This window comes from Equus asinus, chromosome 9 (assembly GCF_041296235.1).
Source record: "Equus asinus isolate D_3611 breed Donkey chromosome 9, EquAss-T2T_v2, whole genome shotgun sequence".
NCBI lineage: Eukaryota > Metazoa > Chordata > Mammalia > Perissodactyla > Equidae > Equus > Equus asinus.
The window spans coordinates 87,733,551-87,745,445 of NC_091798.1; the positions used below are offsets into that span (position 1 = coordinate 87,733,551).

An 11,895-nucleotide genomic window follows, 5' to 3' on the forward strand; every position below is an offset into this window, starting at 1 on the left:
GAGCTAAAGTTTTGGTTATGAAGTGCTGAAGTACCTTATTTTTAGGAAATTGTGAAGTGTATTATGAATACAGAAAGGGATATAAAACATGATTTATAAAACACATGTTCATGTAAATACTAGCTGGTTTAAGAAGCTGACTATTGCCAGATATTGTTTTAAATTATTAATGTAATTTTTTGCACAGGAAATACATTTTTCTGTTTCAAACAAAAATAGTTTGTTATGATGATACACGATTTCTAAAGACCATCTTCTATCCTGATAACTGTAAATTCTGGACAAAATACAAAAAACAACTACCTGAGGATTCTAAATAAAAGCAGACACTTGTGAGGAGAGTCAAAATCTGAAGAAGCAAGTACCATGGGTGAGTGTCCCTTTGTATGTGTGTCTTTGCCCTGAGAGTGGGCCACTGTCACAAAGTGCATGAGTAGCTAAAACTGCAATAGAAAGCCCACTATCATTTTTCTGGCTGGAGGAACCAGAGAAGAAAGCATGGAACAGCCATCCCTGGAGAGTGAGGAGGCAATTTTGGAAGGAAAAGAGCCACAAAGAGGATTCTCCTACTTCTGTATATGACTCCCTCACCAAGTCTCAAGCTGGCCCCTGAGCCCACATGTACAAGACAATTTGAGAGGTTCAAAGAAATGAACTTAGATTTGAATTGCTACCCACAAAAAGAGGGACAAAGCCTATAACATAAGTCTAACCAAGTTCATTGCCTACTTAAATTGTTTTTTTCAGGAGGAATAAAATAGAACTCAGAATATATACAAAATAATGTCCGCAATGTTCAGGATAAAATCCAGAATGTAAACTTCCCACTGGTTCAGTGGTACTTTGAATTCTGATTTTCTCCCCTAATTTGCCTGCTACTATTTCCTTTTCGGAGTCTTCAAATAGCTGATCTATGCATTATGCTTTTTAGCTGCATTCAGTGGGAGACACCGGATGCAGTGTGCTCATTCCATCTTACCTGGAATTGGAATCACTGCCTTTAGAATTTTAAATCCTCATCCTTGCCCAGATTCTCTCTAAGTAAGAGAACTTTGGCCAGTCTGTCTGAAGTGACCAGTAAGTGCTGCAGAACTAGGAGTGTCCAAGGCCCAGCCTGGTGGGCTGGCCCTCTAGCTGAGTCTCACACTAGTCTGAGCAGCTTCTGAATGACCTGTTCAACTGTGGAGTAATTGGGGAGAGAGGATAGTGAATCTGAAAGGGATGGCGGGACCAGATTTTGCCAAATGGAAGTGTTGGCATTTGACCCTTTAGAGATGAAGCAATGAACAACTATACAGAGTTTTTTAGTTCCTCCAGTAGATCCCATAAAATAGATCTAGAGAAAAGGGTTGTGTATAATACAGTGCTCAGACCCTCTGGACACTTACTGAACTTCATTTGAATATACAGTAAAATAGAGCAGGAGAGAGAGAAAATAAATTAATGAGCCTGCTATTGGAAATCAAAATGAGATCCAGACCAGTGATGTTCTAACAACTTCTTTCTTAAAAATGTATCTGATTTTTTTTTTAGCTGCTTTGGGAATAGTTACAATAAGGCCCATGGGTAATAGAATTATGAGTTCCTTTTTTCTTCTTTAAATATCATTTTACAAATGTTCTTTAATGAGTATGTGTTACATTTAGAGTCATTATAGAGTTTTTTTAATCCATGGAAATTTTGAAATAGCACATGAGAATTTCCAATTATTTATAGAGTCATAGAAATATGTACCTTTAAAAGTCCTATATTCTTGTTTTACAGGTCAGTAAACGAAGTGTCAGAGAAGTTAAGTGATTGCCGTAGGTCACACTGCTAGTCAGAGAGTTTTGTTACCTGTCATGCACATGGAGATGGCCCTATGTTTTTATTTTCTCGTTTGCATTGTTCATTTTTCTCACACAATAACAAAGTTACAATCAATACTGCTTTATTTCAGAAGTGGTATCTGAAGTGCCTAATAGGAGAAACCCATTAGTGGAAGTTGCTTGAAGTTGCTAAGCAATAAGAGATAGGAATTATATAAAGTTTATGTTCTCCCCTGAAAAAGCCTGACTCGTTTTCATATTCTTTTCTTAAACGTGAGAAACGATAGCATTCAAAGCATTAATCACAGAAGAGATGTGGCCTGACTCTCACCTCGCCCTCTTCTGGTGTCTCTCAAGTTCAAGTTCCTGACCATGCTCTTTAGTGTTATAGTGTCAAGTGCTTCAAATGAATACTTAAATCTAAATTACATGCAAGTGGTAAGATTTGCAAGCTGTCTTCTCTGAAATGAGTACCCCCTCTCCCTTATGTCTGAGGAAATGCTAACTGCTGTGGGCCTGAGAGTGTCCCTTTGAAGGGAACAATGGGAGGTCTGTAGTTTCAAATGAAATGCTGTAAAATGGGTTAGGTGAGGAAAAAGCATTTTTTGATATCTTCTATTTGTCAATGCCGTGTTAAATGCTAGATATATAAAAATGACAGAGTCCTTGCCGTTAGGCAGCAACAGCCTGTGAGGGTAGGACATGCAGACTGGGGAACCTCTAGTGAGGCCAGAAGTGAATTACATTGGTAGTACGGATTACAGATAAATTCATTCTTCTGGGGAGATTCTGGAAAACTTCACAATAGAATGTGTTGCAGACAACTGGAGAGAGAGATTAGGAGGTAATGGGAGGAGTGAATAAAAAAGAAATAATCCTCTCCAATGAGGTGAAATGCTTTGTGTAAATGGAGCACATGTGTGCACTCACACACACACACACACAAGAATTTAATCTACTGCATTATAAAGGATGACAGTGAACATAATGGCCAAACAAGTGGCCAAATGGTTAGTACAGATTTAGTAAATACTGTAAGAAATAATCTACCTGTAAGTCTCTGGGTAAAACATAATGATTTAGGATGAACTAATTTAAGAGGACCACATAGAAGGTAAAAAGTAGCCCACCAAAAAGTGTGGTGTAGACAGTAAATGATCATGGGAAAAGAAGTGCCACAAATATTTTAAGAAACACTTGTGGACCAGGAAAATGTACAAAGTCATAGTATATATTCGGAAGATGTGAGCATTGATGGTGAGCCCTGTGAAGATGAACTGGGCATGGTCCATACCCCAGAGTAACAGTAATCTAGTGGAGGAGACAGACAGTGATGCCAGCAATATCCCAAGGAGTAAATGAAGGAAGGAAAAGGTGGAATTGTGCCAGATAAGCCCAAGGCAGCCAGTATGGAAATCACTAGCAAGTTTTCATAGAACGTTAGCTACATTGGATGTGCACTGCTTTAGATAACTAAACAGTGTGTCCCGGAGCAGGAGAGCAAACCACAGGGAGGGACTTCTTTTAAGAGCTGATCTGACTGTACAGCCTTCGATCTATATGTGTTGCTGCTTTTCCTGTATTGGATATTTGTTTTAAAAACATTTAGGATGGTGGTGATGGTTTCACAGCAGTCTAAGTGTGCTTAGTGCCACTGAACTGTACACTTAAAAATTGTTAAAGTGGTGGGCTGGCCCCGTGGCCAAGTGGTTGGGTTTGCGCGCTCTGCTTTGGCGGCCCAGGGTTTCGCCAGTTTGAATCCTGGGCACCGACATGGCACTGCTTATCAAGCCATGCTGAGGCGGCGTCCCACATGCCACAACTAGAAGGACCCACAGCTAAAAATACACAACTATGTACTGGGGGGCTTTGGGAGAAAAAGGAAAAATCAAAAAATCTTTAAAAATTGTTAAAGTGGTAAATTTTATGTATGTTTTAAAACAATTAAAAAATAGGAAAACTAATATTTAACCTTTTTTATGGGTAGTATTTTCATCTTGATTCTCTTGAAGATCACTTTTTTACATCCTTCCTTCATTTACTATTTAAGAAGCTGTTCTTAAAATTAAGAATCAAGTTGTTATGCATGTATAAGTTCCCTTTATCACAAAGCCAGTTATCAGTTTGAATTTAGAAAGTGCTATTTGTGGAGCACCAAGCATTTTTTAAATAATAATAGCCAATAATTATTAAGCATCTTGTGCTCTAAAGCTTCTCAAATAAGTTATGAATAGTAATACACATTATATACTAATACTCATGAGCAGTAATGCTCATTTAACTTGGGGAAAACTAAGATACCAAGAGCTTAACTGGGTCCAGGATTTAAAATGTCTGATCCCTTTCCTGTGCTCAGAGATATGGCCAAGTAATCTCCCTATGGTTGCCTAATACTTCATTCTGTTATTTGCCAGGCGATTATTAAAATACACATTGACACCTGGCAAATATTCATCTTTCCTTCCCAGTTTCATATTCTGCTGAGTCTCATAGTAAAGCCCTATTTGGAGGTGGTTGGACTGCCCCCCGCCACACACTCATGATGAATATATTCCTAGAAGAGATGAAAAACGGGCCTTACTGGCTTAGACAAGGAAGCGGCTTAAGAGAGGGAAATGCAACATCTCAACAGTATGATGAGAAAGTTGGGAATCTGAGAGAGAACAATTGTTTAGTTTCTATTTTTTTAAAAATGGGATGGCAAAAGGCAGATAAATTGATCTCTTTTTCAATTAAGTTAAACCATTAGGCCATTTAAGTGAATGTTGAAGAGATGTGCCAGGGAGTGTGTGTGTAACTTAAAACCTCTAGTAACCAAAACTTTGACCACTCCACCAGAGAGAGATGTAATTGCGCTGTCAGCCAGATTGTCAAATGAATAAAATACATGAAAGACTCAAACCACCCCTCTTTACTCATTAAAGTCTTCTAGGGCTTCATTAATTTTAATGGTATGCTCTAGTTCTGATTGAAGTGCACCTGAATGCTGTTAGCGCCTCATCAGTGCTGATGAGTTCCCCGTGATTCAGGCCGTGTCTGCGGATTGATCACAGATTGCGTGTCTCCTCGTACATCTGCCCTGTGCGTGCCCGCCCAAGTCTTCAGCAGCACAGCTTTCACATTCCAGGAGCCCCTGTCTTCCTTTTTGGCCTCACCTGCATTATTTAAACAAGATCTCTATTTTCAGAGCTGCTTTTATACTAACAACTGAGTTTTGTAAAAACAAAAAAAGATTTGTGAAGATACCAAAATATGACATTTCTTCCCCAAATCTTTGGATTGAAGATATATATAGCCTATGAGTCAAATGCGTTTTTGAAAAGTAGAGAGCTGATGTATATTTAAAAGAAATGACAAGATCAATTCATTGCATTTCCACTGTATCTCTGTTTCCTAAAACTAATTTTTTTTAAAAAACTTCTTAAATCCTGCTTTTACAATTCCACAATTACATCTCTCAAACTAGATTTACTCATTGTTAAATACAGGTTATGCTTACAGAATGAATACAAGATTAATTATGGTGCCCCTCTTTAATTCTTGATCTGTGACCTGGGTATTTCTACAGCACCAGGAGGAGTGACTCATTGAACATATGGACCCAAAGCAAAAAGGTCAGTCTAACCCCATCCCCACCATAGGAACAAACAACAAGATTTGGATGTTAGTAGCAACTGGGTAGGGTTTCCTAATGATGTGAAAGACCCAGCCAACAGATAAGATCCTTCCATCTCTCTTTTCTAGGTTCCATGATAACTCACCATTTGCCTTGTCTTCACATAGGTGTTTTACAGCAAGGGTAAGACAGTTAATTTGGCTTCATTTTCTGACTCATCTGATTCCAGTCTTGCAGTCCTTTGGTTTAGTCTTAGATCCCAGACAGTTCATTGATTTTGTCTTACAGATGGCTAATCTTCATTATGTGCAGATTTTTCTAGTTTAATCCTCAAATGGCCGTTTTATTTACCTTTTTTCTTTTTTTGAGGATTTTGAGGCTCATATATGTTCTGTTTTTCAATAAAATTTTAAGCCCCTGTGTAGTTCCCTACATATACAAGAAAAAAAGAATAAATATTCCTAATGTAGAGAGATGGTGATTATTTCATTTCTACCTTGATTATCAGATTAAATACAGTGGATATTCTATAATTTATACCAAAATTTTCCTCCATTAAAATTAATAGCAGCTATGTATCCCTTCACATTAAAAAATTAGGCTTGATTCAATTTTAAATTTTAAAAAGTTGTTATGAAATGTTTTTGACTTTCGAAAAGGAATAGGAGAGTCTTATGTCTGGGGACCGGTAGGTGAGAAGAGGAGTCATCATTATGAAAAGGGTATCAATCCTGACAGCAGGGGAGGTAGAGCTGCTTTTACACAATGGGACAGGGAGGAAGAGGTGTGGAACCCAAGTGATCCACTTGGACACCTCCTGGTACTCCCTTGTGCTGTTGTAACTGGACTTGAAACAACCCCGGCCAAAAAGGATGTAACTGCCAAGGCCTCAAGACTAAAGGTTTGGCTCACACAATAAAGTAAAGCACCAAAGTGGGCCAAGGCAATAGATGAAGATGAGGGAAATTGAGAATGGATAATAGAGGCGGTGGGAGGAGTACCAGCTGCAGCAATGGGGGCTTTAGCTCATACCACTAACCTCCCTTTTCTAAGATCTTCCTTAGGAGGTAAGATCCGTGGGAGCCCTGGAGGAGCTTCTCTCAAAAGTAAGGCTATGATGCGAAGAGTGAACTGTGGTGGCCATGAAAATGTGTCACTGAGATCTCCTCTTGCAGGGAGCATAGTTGACTGACAGCTCCAGTTACTGCCCCCCTGGATCGACCATCATGTTCATACTGAGGCCAGACCTCCCAAAATCTGCTTTCAGCTCATAAATGAGCAAGGCCTATTCCTGCCTTAGGAGATGCAAGACTCTTCCAATAGGCATGAAGTCTCCCCAGTGGCCTGGATGAAACTTTCTTGGAACTGTGTTGTAGTCTGGGCATTTTCCTACCCAATCTTCCTTTCCTCCCTCTTGGTTTAGTATCATGGTTTGAAGGCACCTGCCTTCTGCTCCCTCTCCACAAGAATCACTTTCATTTTGAATCCAGTCTTGGCACCTGCTTCTTAGTAGATCCAAACACAGTTGATATTCCTGTTCAAATCCTCTGGATTCGTCCTCATACTTTGTCTACTTGTTCTATGGAATCCTGAGAGGGGAATATGTGTATTTGTCCATTTTCTCTTTCAGTTCTGTCAATTTTGGCTTCGTTGTGCTTTATAATTTGTTATTAGATGAACACACATTTAGAATTTTTGTCTTGATGAATTTACATGTACGTTACTATGAAATGTCTCCCATATCATTTTTTCTGAAATACACTTTAGTAATTGAATTTTTTTCTTCTTGGTTAGTGCCGTCTAGTCAATTCCTACTCCCAGCAACCCTGTGTTCAGCAGAGCAAAACCCTGCCTCATCTTTGTGTGCCATCCTCTCATCTTCCAGGGCTACCTCAGACAATGCTCTGCTGCTATTCACAGGGTTTTCATGGCCAATTTTTTGGAAGTGGGTGGCTAGGTCCTTCTTTCTAGTCTGTCTTAGTCTGGAACCTCTGCTGAAACCTGTCCACTATGGGTGACCCTGCTGGTATTTAAAATACTTCTGGCAGAGCTTTCAGCATCACAGCAACATTCAGCCGCCACAGTACGACAACCAATAGGTGGGTGCTGTGCTTCCCTAACTTGAAATGAACCCAGGCTGCGGTGGTGAGAGTGCTGAATCTTAACCACTAGACCACCAGGGCTGACTAGTAATTGAATAGAGCATGTGAAATAATAGGAAAAAAATATATTGGCCTTTGCTTCAGTTTCTGGCACAAAGCGCCTTGATCGCTTGGAATTTCCTGTCATAAGAGTATGAGGAGCATCTTTTGTTCTAACATTTGGTCTTTGACCCCAGTTCCTGACACAGAGCTCCTAAATCTCTTGGAATTTCCTAGGTGATAGGAGTGTCTTTTGTTCTAATGAGGACTCTTGGTGGGCTTCTGGATGGGGGCTGGTCAGAAAACCAAGGTATGATTAGAAGCTTGGAACTTTCCAACTCACCCTCCATCCTTCGGGAAGGGGAGAGGGACTGGAGACTGAGTTAATGATCAATCATGACTATGTGATGAAGCTTCCAAATAGGATAAATACGAAGAAAGCCACTTAGCCATATCATGGGCAAACTGCTAAAAAAAATCTTCTAAGCAGTCAGAGAAAAATATCACACTACATATAGAACAACTATTTGCATAACCATGGACTTTTCATCAAAAACCATGGAAATCAGAAGACAGAGGAACAAAATAAAGAGCGGAAAGAAGGAAAAAAAGAAGAAAGGAGAGAATTTAATGTTTATTGAGCCAAGTAATTAGGTCTGTGTCTTCCAAAATGTGAATTTCATCCCATTAATGTTTTGTGAAATCAATTTAGTGGGTCATAGTCATTTTTTTAAAACTAAAAGAGAATAGGATAGTATAGAATCGAAAAGTATTAGAGTGCATCTCAAATAGTAAGGATAAATATTATTATGTGAAACTTTTACATACAGACATGCATACTCACACAGTCATATATGTCTATACTGGGTTCTAATAAAAAATATATTTCTTCTCATAGGTTACAGTAAAAGAAAAAAATGTAAGTCACTGCCTTATATTATTTAATTGTCACAAAAACTTTGTAAGGCAGGAGTTATTTTCATTTTACAAATGAAATCAAGGCTCATATGAAGTTAATCGTTGGTCATGTAACTGGCTAGTGGCTGAGCCTGAATTTAAGGCAAATCTTTTGACCTCAGAACAACTTCTTCTACTGCTTTCAAAACATGCTTTTTTATGACTTTTGGCCTGAGGGAGAGTAGCCAGTTCCCTATATGTAGACATACTGTGGCAGCACAGAAGTCAAGGAGAAGGACACGTTTCTCTTCTCCCATGGAAGAGAGCTAGAATGATTTCCCAGCCATCAAAGCCTATTCTTAGCTGCTTTCTGTCTCAGATGCAAGGAATATAGCAAATTAAAAAGGTCCCATGACTCAGAACCATGCTCTGTTATAGGCCAAACTGACTTGGCCTAAGGGAAGCCATCTTATAACTCTCTATAACCTTTGCTTCTCTTCCCCCAGAGGGAATGCTTGAGCCTGCACAAATTTAGGTGAATTGATAACCATCCTCTTGGAAATATGGATGCTCTGTAGGTTTTCTGACCCCTCTTACATATGCACCACTCAGTTGCAAAAAAGAGATAACTGTGTTCTTTCAAATTCCTTAGGAAGGTGAAGACCTTTGGACAGGAATTCTATACTGGTATCCATCATCAATGACAGCTGAAAGGCCTGGTGTGGTGACTCCCAGTCTGCAACACTAGATGGTCAACATTCCTGACCCCCTCCTCTATAGCCCACTGGTCCTATATAACTGCTTCAAGATTCTGTACCCCCTGAAGATGATTTTTTTAGAACACTAGTCTGCAATCTTCCAATCAGCTAGCTCATCATTTAGTAAAGTCCTTTCTCTGTCACTGTCTTGCCTCTTGAGTAATTGGCTTCTTCTTGTGGTGAGCAGATTTAGCCCTTTGCACAGTAACATGTTCACATCATTGCTTGATGAATATTGATTGAACTAGACCTTAGTAAGCAGAAACTATTTGCATGCTCTGACTACCTTGGCTGAAAGATAGAGCATTCAATTAAAATTTAAATTAATAGTTAAAAGTTAATTAACAGTTAAAACTTTCTCTCTCGCAATTGATTCATCTTTCACATAAAAGACCTTTTATTTTCACTGTAACAGTGCCAATGTGCTTGTTTGTTGTAGCAAAAATATAACTTAGCACAACTTCTGCAAACAGGATCATATCATTCAAATGCTTGGCAATGCTTGAGGAGAAAGGATACCCTTGTATCCAATTTAAGTGCTATTACAGGATCTGAAAATTGTCTGAAGAGCTGTCAGGGAAGGATATTTGATGAATATGGAGGATTTCAACAAAAAGTGAGGTGCCAGATTGAGAGTTTAGGAATCCACTGTAGATTTGGCTTAAATGACTGTCTGTAGTCATGAATATCTTGTACTTAAAGTACCTTCATAAAGTAATGTAATAAATGTCAAACAGCCCCACAAATCAAGAGTTTCCAATGTAGATAAGATAATTTAAAGATTAAGTACTAACAGTCTGTGGGCAAGCCAACAGCAAATGCAAGCTCAAGAGTAGGTAATTGATGAGTAGAACTAATGGCTAAAGATGAGAAAGGAATTAGGTAAAAATGCAATAAAAAAGGAGATAAAGGCTAGCCGTACTCTCTGTACCTTAGATATTCAGTTAATTCTTGTTGTTAATGATGTTGATAACGTTGCTTGGGATGTTGTGGTGTAGAGTACAAGGCTTGCTTTCTTTTTACATCAGTAGCTGTATGTTTTTATGCCAGCCCTAGTTTTTCAGCTTTTCTTCTAAAAAAATAAAATGTTGGTATATGCCTCCATCTAGTCTCTTCAGGTCATTTATGCTTATGTTTCTTTGGCTGTATGAATTTGCTTTCATTTACCACTTATAAAACCTTTCAGGAGAGGGACCATCAGGTGTGTTGATTTGCCCTAAAGGACGGTTTTAAGGGATGTTCAGAGATAGTTTATTATAATAGTGATTCCTTTGTTATTATTATTTATTCAGCAAACCCTAACATACTGCTTACAATGTGTTGAGCACTTCTAAGTGAACATTACAACTATTAATTAATTTTATCCTCCCAACAACCTTATGAGATAGACATAAGCCTTGTTCTCATTATACACAAAGGAAACGGAAGAACCTAGAGACACTAATCATTTAACATCATATAGTGGGAGAGCTGGGACTTGTACCCAAGCAATGTGGCTGTAGAGTCAACGTGCTTGGCCATGACACTGGCCTTCTCTACCCTCTATCCCTCTATCCCCACAATGCCCGTCACTGCCTGAAGTTCTGGTCTCTTCTGTGTCTACAGGCATTGGTTGCTAGAACAGCCCTCCACTCCCTCCCATTCAGGGTGTTTAGCATGATGTCCTGAATTACCCCGGGTGCGATTTCCTCTTCTAAATTTCTACCATCTATCAATTTGTCACTCAGAAGTTAATGTGGTGCCTAAAGCACCAGCACAAGTGTCTTCTTGTTATAATTTTTCTCACTATAGTGGGGGAAGACAAATGCTTACATTATAGCAGTGATTTAACTGTAGCACTTATGGAGCTCACTCACTCATAGAAAGCAGAACTTGACCTCATTCCTCTTAGTCAGGCTAACAATATTTTTCTTTTGTATGTGGGCAACTTCATAAGTTGTTACGGAATTAGGTGCTCCCACCTGTTCTATCATGCCCCTTCGGGTCACAGCCAGCACAGGATGGATGGAAAAGAATAACAAGATTTGAGATAAGGATCTGCATGCTGAGGGAAGAATTCAGCTTTCAAATTATGCTAAACACATTTTCAGTATTTCAGGCATCAAATTTTGAATTGTTTCTAAGAGACTGAATATAGAAAGGGATAGTGCCAGACCATATATGACAACAGAAGTCTGACCCACAACCTCTGCAGCAACCAGTTCAAGAAGCCAAACCACAATCTCTTTTACCAATCAGCCCAGAGAGCGGGTTTGGTCAGGCACTGCCAGCTTCCCTAATTTTGGCCCCTGCTTCCAACTCAGGATCAACCAGAGGAAGCCAAATATGCTCTCCCAAACCAGTTACATAGGACACCCTGATTCTAGTTGGCCTGCCTCCAATTTTTCCATGCCTACAACCCCAATCAGAGCATACCTGAAGCTTTCCCTTTTTTTTTTTTTTTTTTTTACCAGAAAGCATTCTTCTGCTTGCCTTTGAGTTTCTGCCAAATTCAAGTAATGGTGGCTGACTCTCTTGCTATAGCAAGTACTGAATAAATAGCCTCTGTTTCTCATCATTTTTGTAATCTTTATTTCCACACTTTCAAGAAAAATGAATCTCCTCTTGCTCTATTTGCCAGGAAATTAATTATTATATTAGTTGCTTATTTTCCAGTGGTGTGCATAGGGATTTGT

At 39.0% G+C, this 11,895-nt stretch overlaps 1 long non-coding RNA gene across 1 annotated transcript; it reads left to right on the forward strand.

Annotated features, from left to right (window-relative positions):
• The first annotated feature begins 236 nt into the window (after positions 1-236).
• Positions 237-10,324, forward strand: LOC139046221 (uncharacterized). The gene is made up of 3 exons (XR_011505981.1): positions 237-370; positions 5,553-5,607; positions 9,115-10,324. It is a non-coding gene; the product is annotated as an uncharacterized lncRNA (long non-coding RNA).
• Positions 10,325-11,895: the final 1,571 nt, after the last annotated feature.